The sequence below is a fragment of the Rhinopithecus roxellana genome, chromosome 18, assembly GCF_007565055.1.
Source record: "Rhinopithecus roxellana isolate Shanxi Qingling chromosome 18, ASM756505v1, whole genome shotgun sequence".
Classification (NCBI taxonomy): domain Eukaryota; kingdom Metazoa; phylum Chordata; class Mammalia; order Primates; family Cercopithecidae; genus Rhinopithecus; species Rhinopithecus roxellana.
The window spans coordinates 1,424,656-1,437,044 of record NC_044566.1 but is presented as its reverse complement, the minus strand read 5'-3'; positions in this window follow the sequence as shown (position 1 = coordinate 1,437,044).

Here is a 12,389-nt window from a genome sequence, read left to right as displayed (position 1 = left end):
TGAAATGGAAGGCTTACCCCAGTCCCCAATTTTGTTCTTGGGTGGCTGTGTAAACATGTTTCCTGTCCGCATTTCTCCAGGAGGGCTATTTGCTGTATTAATTCTGGGGTTAATGGAGACATGCAGTCACACGTTGCTTTACCAGAGGGGTACGCTCTGAGAAATGAGGGGTAGCTTTGAGAAATGTGTCCTTAGGCGATTGTGTGACTGTGCGAACATCATAGGGTGGATGGACCTACAAAGAACTCAGTGGTGTAGGCTACTCCACACCTAGGACATGTGCTACAGGCGGGGTGCGGTGGCTCACATCTGTAATCCCAGCACTTTGGGTGGCCAAAGCGGGGGTATCTCCTGAGCTCAGGAGTTCAAGACCAGCCTGGGCAACATGGCAAGACCCCGTCTCTACCAAAAATACAAAAAATTAACTGGGTGTGGTGGCACGGCCTGTGGTCCTAGCTACTCAAGAGGCTGAGGTAGGAGAATTACTTGAGTCCTGGAGGCGGAGGTTGCAATGAGTGGAAATCCGAGATCGCGCCACTGCACTCCAGCCCCGGGCGACAGGGGGAGACTCCTGCCCCCCCCCCCCCACAGGACATATGATGCATAACCTATTGCTCTTAGGCTACAAACTTGTAAAGCAGGTTCCTGTGCCAAATACCATAGGCAATTATAACACAATGGTATTTGCATATCTAAACATATGTAAATGTAAAAAGTACAATAGAAACATGGTATTATAATCTTACGGGACCACCTTCCTACATGCGGTCAGTTGTTGACCCAAACATCCTTATGCAGTGAATGACTGTAGAGGTGATTATACATATACATATTGTACACATTGATATATATAATCTATGTAATGTATATATAAAGTGTAATATATGATAATGCGATTATATAATGCATGTATATACTGTAATTATATATAATCACATAATGTGTATGTATACATGTACATATATACATAATAGCAGAGGGTCTTGAATATAGTACACACTCAATAACTGTTTCTTCAAATGAGTTTACTACCATATTAATTATTGGATATGTCTGGATAAATTGTATGATAAATGAATATATGAAAAATAGACTCTATAGTTAGTTTTCTGCATGAAATTCGAACTTCATGCTTAGGTGACGTTATAAGGCTGCATTTTCAAGTATGGATGATATAATGACTTCAGATACCGCTTTTTAATTGCCATTTATATTTCACATCTTAGGTGATTTGAAATATATTCTGTGATTTTTAAGATGGGATTAATTAAACTAATTAATTGACCTTAAATATGAAATTATATGATGATGTTTTCCATATGTAATGTAATGGAGTCTAAGTCAGAGTTAGTTTTTATTAAAATAATTTACAATGGGTAAATTAAAAATTTTCTCCCATTTGGTAGGTTGCCTATTCACTCTGATGGTAGTGTCTTTTGCTGTGCAGAAGCTCTTTAGTTTAATTAGATCCCATTTGTCAATTTTGGCTTTTGTTGCCATTGCTTTTGGTGTTTTAGTCATGAAGTTCTTGCCCATGCCTATGGCCTGAATGATATTGCCTAGGTTTTCTTCTAGGGTTTTTATGTGGCACATGTACACCATGGAATACTATGCAGCCATACAAAAGGATGAGTTCATGTCCTTTGTAGGAACATGGATGAAGCTGGAAGCCATCATTCTGAGCAAACTATCACAAGGACAGAAAACCAAACACTGCGTGTTCTCACTCATAGGTGGGAATTGAACAATGAGATCACTTGGACACACGGTGGGGAACATCACACACTGGGACCTGTCGTGGGGTGGGGGGAGAGGGGAGGGATAGCATTAGGAGTTATACCTAATGTAAATAATGAGTTAACTGGTGCAGTACACCAACATGGCACATGTATACATATGTAACAAACCTGCATGTTGTGCACATGTACCCTAGAACTTAAAGTATAAATAATAATAATAATTTACAAAATCATAATAAAATAATGAAGGCTAACAAGATTGACTATGAATTAAAACTAAAACAATTATTTCAGCACCTTATTGTTTTCCTGGCATTTTATGCATTTAGTGCCAGAGAAATATAAATGTGTATAAATGTGGTATGAAGATATTACTTTTTTTTTTTTTTTTTTTTTTTTTTTGAGACAGAGTCTCACTCTGTCGCCCAGACTGGAGTGCAGTGGCGTGATCTTGGCTCACTGCAGCCTCTACCTCCCAGGTTCAAGCAATTCTCCTGCCTCAGCCTCCTGAGTAGCTAGAATTACAGGCGCCCACCACCACGCCTGGCTAATATTATATTTTTAGTAGAGATGAAGTTTTGCCGTGTTGGTGAGGCTGGTTTTCAACTCCTGACCTCACATGATCCACCCACCTCGGCTTTGCAAACTGCTGGGATTACCGACATGAGCCACTGTGCCTGGCCATATTACACATTTTTATGTTTGTTGTGTTGCATAATATTTGAAATCATTCTGTTTCTCTTTACATTGTAAGATTTGTATAGAAGAAGAAGCTTGCACATATTTAGCTCACCAGAAGTTAAGCTCTGGTAACCAACGTTTAAAGCTCTACAGACATCAAACAGTAGAGCTGCCTGACAAAATGCTAATGTGGTCAGCAGGAGAGTTCAGGCTTTATATTGCTACAGTGCCTGTTTCTCAATTATGGGTTATATATTGGATATATGTTTATATTATATATGTTTCTGTATTAGCAGATGACAGTATAAGACAAAAACAAGGAAAGAAAATAGCAAAAGTCATAAGTAGAAATCATGTTTGCATTCTAGTTATTTCTGTTACAGGCAGTGATTACAGTGGGCTGAAATATACAATTGAAACTGATAAGGTTTGAAAAAGCCACTATGCAATTTAAGCATATGGGCAATGTATTATTAAGAATGTATTATTAAGAATGTTAATATTGGTTCAGTTCCCACAGGTAATTTTTCTTTTTAAAGTGAGATATGAATGCTCGTTTGTCATTGGTAATTTCTCTGTTTACATGAAGACAGCAAATTCTGAAATAGTAATTTTTTTACTAGGACAGAAGCATGTATTATCCAGCTTTGGCAGCCATATGAGGTATATTGTGGTAAAAGAGGATTACCTGAAATAGAAACCTCAAAGAAGATGGATGTAACAACATTCTGAGTTAAAGTTTTTATCACCTTTGGAAAGAGAAAGTATTAAGTTCATCTAATGGAAACATGTGTATTTTATTACACTCATAATCTGTTCTGCATATATATATATATCTATTCTGCATATACATATATAATCTATTCTGCATATAGAGACATATATATGTGTGTATATACATATGTGTTTATATATATGTGTGTGTATATACATAGGTTTCTTCCACATTTTCAGGAATCTTACAGCAGTGCCCCACTCTACTGGTACCAATTTACTGTATTAGTTCCTTCTCACAGCTGCTATGAAGAAATACCCAAGCCTGGATAAGTTATAAAGAAAAGAGGTTTAATCGAGGTTTAATGGACTCACAATTCTGCATGGCTGGGAGGGCTCAAGAGATTTACAATCACGGCAGAAGGCACCTCTTCAAAGGGTGGCAGGAGAGAGAATGAGAGCGGAGCAAATGAGGAGGCCCCTTGTAAAAACATCAGATCTTGTGCGAACTCACTATCACGAGAAAGGCATGGCAGAAACCACCCCCATGATTCAATTATCTCCACGTCCACTCACATTTTGGCGACCACGAAGGGACTTTCACCTATCGCCAAGCAGTGAGACTATCGCCTATCGCCAAGCGATGGGAAACGCGCAGGCATCAACAGGCTCACCCTTGAAATGCATCCTAAGCCATTAAGACCAATTTGACCCACAAACCCTGAAAAAGAGGCAGCTCATTGTCCTTTGACACGCAGGGATTATTACAATTCAAGGTGAGATTTGGGTGGGGACACAGAGCCAAACCATATGACAAATGCACTTGAAGAAAATGCACATTCTGCTGTTTATAGGTGGAGTTACTATAAATGTTAATTGTGTTGATGGTTGATAGAATTATTAAAGGTCTTTATATACCTATCGTCGATTTTATCAATTAGAAATGAAAATGGGGTGTTGAAATCTCCAGCTGTAATTGTGAATTTTTATATTCCTCCTTGTAATGCTATCAGTTTCTACTTTTGTATTGAGAATTTCTCTTTTCAGTGCATATTTTAAATTGTTACATACTTCCTTTGTAAATTTTAAATTTAATATTTAATTTTGTGGATACATAGTAGGTATACATATTTATGGGGTACATGAGTTACTTTGATACAGGCATGCAATGTGTAATAATCACATCATGAAGATACGGTATTCATCCCTTCAAGCATCGATCTTTTGTGTTACAAATAATCCTATTATACTTTTTAAGTTATTTTAAAATGTACAATCAAGTTATTGTTGACTTTAGTCACGTTATTGTTCCATCAAATACTAGATCTTATTCATTCTTTCTAATTATTATTTTGTACACATTAACCCCACTCCTCACAACCTACCTACGATCTTTCCCAGCCTCTTGTAGCCACCTTTCTACTCTCTATCTGCATGGGTTCAGTTGTTTCGGTTTTTAGCTTCCCACTTTGATACAAGGGAAGATCCAAAGTTTGTCTTTGCCTGACTTATTTCATTTAACATAATGAACTCCAGTGTTGCTGCAAATGACAGGATCACATTCTTTTTTTGTGGCTGAATAGTACTTCTTTGTGTCTATTCACCATTTTCTTTATCCATCTGTTGAAGGCTACTTAGGCTGCTTCCAAATCTTGGATATTGCAAACAGTGATGCAACAAACATGAGAATGCAGACATGTCTTTGACATACACACAGCAGTGGGGTTGCTGGATCATGTGGTAGCATTATTTTCAGTTTTGGAGGAATCTCCAAACTGTTCTCCATAGTGGTTGTACTAATTTACATTCCCACCAACAGTGGATGAAAGTTCCCTTTTCTCCACATCCTTGTAGTATTTGCTACTGCCTGTCTTTGGGATAAAAGCCACTTTAACTGCGGTGAGATTGAGAGGTGACAATGTGCTAGCAGCCTTCGCTTGCTCTTGGCACCTCCTCAGCCTCGACGTCCACTCACATTTTGGCGACCACGAAGGGACTTTCACCTATCGCCAAGCAGTGAGACTATCGCCTATCGCCAAGTGATGGGAAACGCGCAGGCATCAACAGGCTCACCCTTGAAATGCATCCTAAGCCATTAAGACCAATTTGACCCACAAACCCTGAAAAAGAGGCAGCTCATTTTTTCTGCACTACGGTTTGGCCCCAATATTCTCTCTCTGATGGGGAAAAATGGCCACCCAAAGGAAGTATAAAATACAATACCATCCTGTAGCTTGACCTTTTCTGTAAGAGGGAAGGCAAATGGAGTGAAATACCTTATGTCTAAGCTTTATTTTCATTGAAGGAGAACACATAACTATACAAAGCTTACAATTTACATCCCACAGGAGAACCTCTCAGCTCACCCCTGTATCCTAGCCTCCCTATAGCTCCCCTTCCTATTAATGATAATCCTCCTCTAATCTCTCATGCCCAGAAGGAAATAAGCAAAGAAATCTCCAAAGCACCACAAAAACCCCTGGGCTATTGTTTACGTCCCCTTCAAGTTGTAGGGGGAGGGGAATTTTGCCCAACCCGGGTACATGTCCCCTTCTCCCTCTCTGATTTAAAGCAGATCAAGGCAGACCTGGGGAAGTTTTCAGATGATCCTGATAGGTACATAGATGTCCTACAGGGTCTAGGGCAAACCTTTGACCTTGCTTGGAGAGATGTCATGCTACTGTTAGATCAAACCCTGGCCTTTAATGAAAAGAATGCAGCTTTAGCTGCAGCCCGAGAGTTTGGAGATACCTGGTATCTTAGTCAAGTAAATAATAGAATGAAGCCGAAGAAAGGGATAAATTCCCTGCTGGTCAGCAAGCCATCCCCAGTATGGATCCCCACTGGGACCTTGACTCAGATCATGGGGACTGGAGTCATAAACATCTGTTGACCTGTGTTCTAGAAGGACTAAGGAGAATTAGGAAAATGTCCATGAATTATTCAGTGATGTCCATCATAACTCAGGGAAAGGAAGAAAATCCTTCTGCCTTCCTCGAGCAGCTACAGGAGGCCTTAAGAAAATACACTCCCCTGTCACCCGAATCACTCAAGGGTCAATTGATCCTAAAATATAAGTTTATTACCCAATCAGCCGCAGATATCAGGAGAAAGCTCCAAAAGCAAGCCCTGGGCCCTGAACAAAATCTGGAGACATTATTAAACCCAGTAACCTTGGTGTTCTTTAATAGGGACCAACAGTAATAGGCCCAAAAGGAAAAGTGAGATCAGAGAAAGGCCTCAGCCTTAGTCATGGCCCTCAGACAAACGAACCTTGGTGGTTCAGAAAGGACAGAAAATGGAGCAGGCCAATCACCCGGTAGGGCTTGTTATCAGTGTGGTTTACAAGGACACTTAAAAGATTGTCCAACGAGAAACAAGCCGTCCCTTCGTCCATGTCCGCTATGCTGAGGCAATCACTGGAAGGTGCACTGCCCCAGAGGACGAAGGTTCCCTGGGTCAGAAGCCCCCAACCAGATGATCCAACAACAGGACTGAGGGTGTCTGGGGCAAGCGCCAGCTCATGTCATCACCCTCACTGAGCCCTGGGTACGCTTAACCATTGAGGGTCAGGAAATTGACTTCTTCCTGCACACTGGCGCAGCCTTCTCAGCGTTAATCTCCTGTCCTGGATGACTGTCCTCAAGGTCCGTTACCATCTGAGGAATCCTGGGACAGCCTGTAACCAGGTATTTCTCCCACATCCTCAGTTGTAATTAGGAGACTTTGCTCTTTTCACATGCCTTCCTTGTTATGCCTGAAAGTCCCACACTCTTATTAAGGAGGGATATATTAGCCAAAGCTGGAGCTATTATCTACTCGAATATGGGGAACAAGGTACCCATTCGTTGTCCCCTGCTTGAGGAGGAAATCAGCCCTGAAGTCTAGACATTGGAAGGAATAAATTCAAGCTCCAGCCTTAAGCCTTCCCACAGGACAAAACTTCTCTTTATGTATCACAGAGAGAGCAGGGATAGCTCTTAGAGCCTTATTCAGACTCGCAGGACAACCCCACAACCAGTGGCACACCTAAGTAAGGAAATTGACGTAGTAGTAAAAGGCTGGCCTCACTGTTTACGGGTAGTTGCGGCAGTGGCCGTCTTAGTGTCAGAGGCTATCAAAATAATACAAGGAAAGGATCTCACTCTCTGGACTACTCGTGATATAAATGGCATACTAGGTGCCAAAGGAAATTTATGGCTATCAGACAACCGCCTACTTAGATACCAGGCACTACTCCTTAAGGGATTGGTGCTTCAAATACGTACGTGCATGGTCCTCAACCCTGCTGCTTTTCTCCCAGAGGACAGGGAACCAATTGAGTATGACTGCCAACAAATTATAGTCCAGACTTATGCTGCCCGAGATGATCTCTTAGAAGTCCCCTCAGCAAATCCTGACCTTAACCTATATACAATGGAAGTTCATTTGTAGAGAATGAGATACGAAGGGCAGGTTATGCATAGTTAGTGATGCAACCATACTTGAAAGTAAGCCTCTCCCACAAGGACCAGCACCCAGTTAGCAGAACTAGTGGCACTTATCTGAGCCTTAGAACTAGGAAAAGGAAAAAGAATAAATGTGTATACAGACAGCAAGTGTGTTTAATCCTACATGCCCATGCTGCAATATGGAAAGAAAGGGAGTTCCTAACCTCTGGGAGAACCTCCCATCAAATACAAGGAAATCATAGAATTGCACGCAGTGCAAAAAACCAAGGAGGTGGCAGTCTTACACTGCCGAAGCCATCAAAAAGGAGAAGGAGAGGGGAGAGCAACAGCATAAGTGGCTGACAGAGGCAAGGAAGGACCAGCAGAAAGAAAAGAGAGAAAGAGATAGAAAGTCAGAGAGAGAGAGAGAGAGAGCGAGAGAGAGAGAGAGAGAGAGATAGAGAGAGAGAGAGAGAGAGAGGAAGTCAAAGAGAAGGAGAGAGGAAGAGACAGAGAGACAGAAAGTCAAAGAGAGAGAAAGAAGGAGATAGAAGTAGTAAAGAAAAAACAGTGTACTCTATTCCTTTAAAGGCCAGGGTAAATTAAAAACCTGTAATTGATAATTGAAAGTCTTCTCTGTAACCCTATAACACTCCTATATTACCTTGTTGTCAGTGTAAACAAGGGCATAGCCCGAAAGCACTGAGACCACTGACAACCTGTAGCCTTCCTATCAAAAATCCTTAACACAGCAGGTTTCCTAACAGAGGCTCTAAATCTGAAAGTCTGACCAGACATAGGAGGAACTCCCTTCAGGACAGGACGATAGATGGTTCCTCCCAGGCGATTAAAGAAAAAGACACAATACATATTACAATTGCCTAATAATTGGTCTACTCAAACATATGAGCTGTTTGCACTCAGCCAAACCTTAAAGTGCTTACAGAATCAAGAAAGAGCCATCTATACCAATTTTAAGTTAATATAGACTGAATGAGGTCTTACTAATAGCAAAGAATAATTGAAATCCCAAACTTACAAAGTTTTCAACAAAAGTAAAGTTTGCTGAAAGTTAACAGTGTAACATGAATTATCCTACCACCACACACTCTCAAAGGCTTTCTCAGACAGTTTGCAAGAAATAACGAAATCTATCCTTACTCTACAATCCCAAATAGACTCTTCAGCAGCAGTGACTCTCCAAAACCGCTGAGGCCTGGACCTCTTCACTGCTGAGAAAGGAGGACTCTGCACCTTCTTAGGGGAAGAGTGTTGCTTTTACACTAACCAGTCAGGGACAGTATGAGATGCCACCCGGCGTTTACAGGAAAAGGCTTCTGAAATCAGACAACGCATTTCAAACTCTTATACCAACCTCTGGAGTTGGGCAACATGGCTTCTCCACTTTCTAGGTCCCGTGGAAGCCACCTTGCTGTTACTCACCTTTAGGCCCTGTATCTTTAACCTTCTTGTCAAATTTGTTTCCTCTAGAATCGAAGCCATCAAGCTACATGTGGTCTTACAAATGGAACCCCAATTGAGCTCAACTAACAACTTCTACCGAGGACCCTGGACCAACCTGCTGGCCCTTCAACTGGCCTAAAGAGTTCCCCTCTGGAGGACACTACAACTGCAAGGCCCTTTCTTCGCCCCTATCCAGCAGGAAGTAGCTAGAGTGGTCATTGACCAAATTCCCCATAGCAGTTAAGGTGTCCTGTTTAGAGGGAGAATTGAGAGGTGATGACATGCTAGCAACCCTCGCTCACTCTCAGCACCTCCTCAGCCTCAGTGTCCACTCTGGCCACGCTCCAGGAGACCTTCAGCCTGTCGCTATGCTGTGGGGACCCCTCTCTGGGGCTGGCCAAGGTCAGAGCTGGCTCCCTCTGCTTGGGGGGAGGTATGGAGAGGGAGGCACGGGTGGGAGCCTGGGCTGCGCGTGGTGCTTGCGGGCTGGTGCGGGTTCTAGGTGGGTGTGGGCTTAGTGGATCCCCACACTCAGCGTGGCCAGCTGGTGCCTGCTGGGCTTGATCAGGGGATGAGCACCCTCTGGGCTGCAGGAGTGCCCGGGCTACAAAGTCCCGTGGGGAGTGCCAGTGAGAGGTGAAGCTGGCTGGGCTTCTGGGACAGGTAAGGACTTGGAGAACTTTTCTGTCTAGCTAAAGGATTGTAAATGCGCCAATCAGCACTGTGTCTAGCTAAAGGTTTGTAAATGCACCAATCAGCGCTCTGTGTCTAGCGAATCTGGTGAGGACTGGGAGAACTTTTGCGTCTAGCTAACGGATTGTAAACGCACCAATCAGCACACTGTCAAAACAGACCAATCAGCTGTCTGTAAAACGGACCAATCAGCTCTCTGTAAAATAGACCAATCAGCTCTCTGGAAAATAGACCAATCAGCAGGATGTAGGTGAGGCCAGATAAAGGAATAAAAGCAGGTAACCCACTGGGGTCCTCTTCCGGTCTGTAGAAGCTTAGTTCTTTCGCTCTTCGCAAGGAATCTTACTGTTGCTCACTCTTTAAGTCTCCACCACCTTTATAAGCTGTAACATTCGCCACGAAGGTCTGTAACTTCACTTCTGAAGCTACCAAGACCATGAACCCACTGGGAGGGCCGAACAACTCTGGACAGGAGGAACAAACAACTCCAGACCTGCTACCTTTATGAACCCTAACACTCACTGTGAAGGTCTGCAGCTTCACTCCTGAAGTCAGCGAGACCACGAACGCACCAGAAGGAGGAAACGCTGGATACATCTGAACATCAGAAGGAACGAACTCCGGACACACCATCTTTAAGAACGGTAACACTCAACCGCGAGGGTCCACGGCTTCATTCTTGAAGTCAGCAAGACCAAGAACCCACTAATTCCAGACACAAGATGACTTTTTTTTTTTTTTTTTGAGACAGACTCTTGTGCTGTCGGCCAGGCTGGAGTGTAGTGGTGTGATTGTTTTGATTTGTATTTCTCTGATGATCAATAATGCAGAGTTGGTTTTCATATGCCTGTTTGCCATTTGTATGTCTTCTTTTGAGAAATGTCTATTCAAATCTTTTGCCCATTTTTAATTCAGATTATTAGATTCTTCTCCTATATAGTTGATTGAGCTCCTTATATATTCTGGTTATTAATTCCTTGTCAGGTAGTTTGCAAATATTTTGTTTCATTCTGTTGCTAATCTCTTCATTTGTTGATTATTTCCTTTGGTTTGCAGAAGCTTTTTAACTCGATGTCATCCCATTTGTCCATTTTTTGTTTTGGTTGCCTGTGCTTGTGGATATTACTCAAAAAATCTTTGTCCAGTCCAGTGTCCTAGAGTTCTCCCCAATGTTTTCTTGTATTAGTTTCATAGTTTGAGGTCTTAGATGTAAGCCATTAACCCATTTTGATTTTTGTGTATGGTGAAACATAGGGGTCTAGTTTCATTCTTCTGCTTCTGGATTTCCAGTTTTTCCAGCACCATTATTGAAGAGACTGTCCTTTCCCCAGTGCATGTTCTTGGCAACTTTCTCAGAAATGTGCTCACTGTAGATGTATGGATTTGTTTCTGGGTTCTCTATTCTGTTCCATTGATATATGTGTCTGTTTTTATGCCAGTATCATGCTTCTTTGGTTCTATAGCTCTGTAGTATAATATGAAGTCAGGTAATGTGATTCCTCCAATTTTATTCTTTTTGCACAGATATCCGTATTATGTCTGCTGCCGGGGAATGGGGGAGCGGTGGCATTGGCAATTCAAGACTGTCTCTCCTACCCTCCCCGTGGCTCTTTTAGAGATACGAAGTTAAAACCAGGTACTGTGATTGCTCCCCTTATTTTTGGTTCTTGTGATGGTGCATTTTTACATGTAGTTAGTTGTTAAAATGTGTTCCTGAGGGGGGCACACAGGATGGTGTTGGCTTCTATTTCACTGTCTTGCTCTGACCCCCACAAATGTCATGTACCTTTAATAAATGAATCACTTTATCACTAAATGATCCTTTTATTTCTAGTAATATTCCTTGATAAAACAATCTACTTTTGTTTCTCACATTTATGTAGCCACTCAGTTTTTTTTAAAAGTAGTGTGAGCATATGTGTTAGTCAGTTTGGGCTACTATAACACAATACCATAGACCAGGTGGCTTAAGCAACGAATATTTTTCACATTGCTGGAAGCTGGAGAGTCCAGAAACAAGGCACTCACAGATTTGGGTCTGGTGGGAACATTCTTCTCGGTTTGTAGATAACCATATTTTTGTAACCTCAGATCGCAGAGAAAAACAAATATCCTGTCTATTTTTTATAAGGATAAAAATCCTATCTTTAGAAGTCTATCTTCATGATTTAATGTACCTTAATTACTTCCCAAAGACCCCCACCTCCATATACCATCACACTGGGGATTAGGGTTTTAATGTATTTTTGGGGGGGGGAGGGGGCAGGGAGCATAAACATTTAGTTCATAATAGCATGATGTCTTATATCTTCTTATTCTTACTTTTAAATGATTTAGGTCTGTATATTTAAAGTGTGTTTCTTGTAAGAAGTATATGATTAGGTCTTGCTTTTTTAGTCATTTTTACAATCTCTGCCTTCTAATTGAAATGTTTAGACCATTTACATTTATCTCATGCATATGTAAAGTGTAAGAATATTACAACAGTAGAGTTTCATATATTCTGTGCCTTGACTAAAGTCACAGAGCGCACAGTGACAAAAAGATTTGCTACATCTGATATTCTCCTCCAATTTGGAAGAATAAAGAAAGTAATTTAACTCAATATAATTCTTCTTATGGGAAATTCTATCTGTATCATATGCCTCCTTGTTACACAAAAGGATCT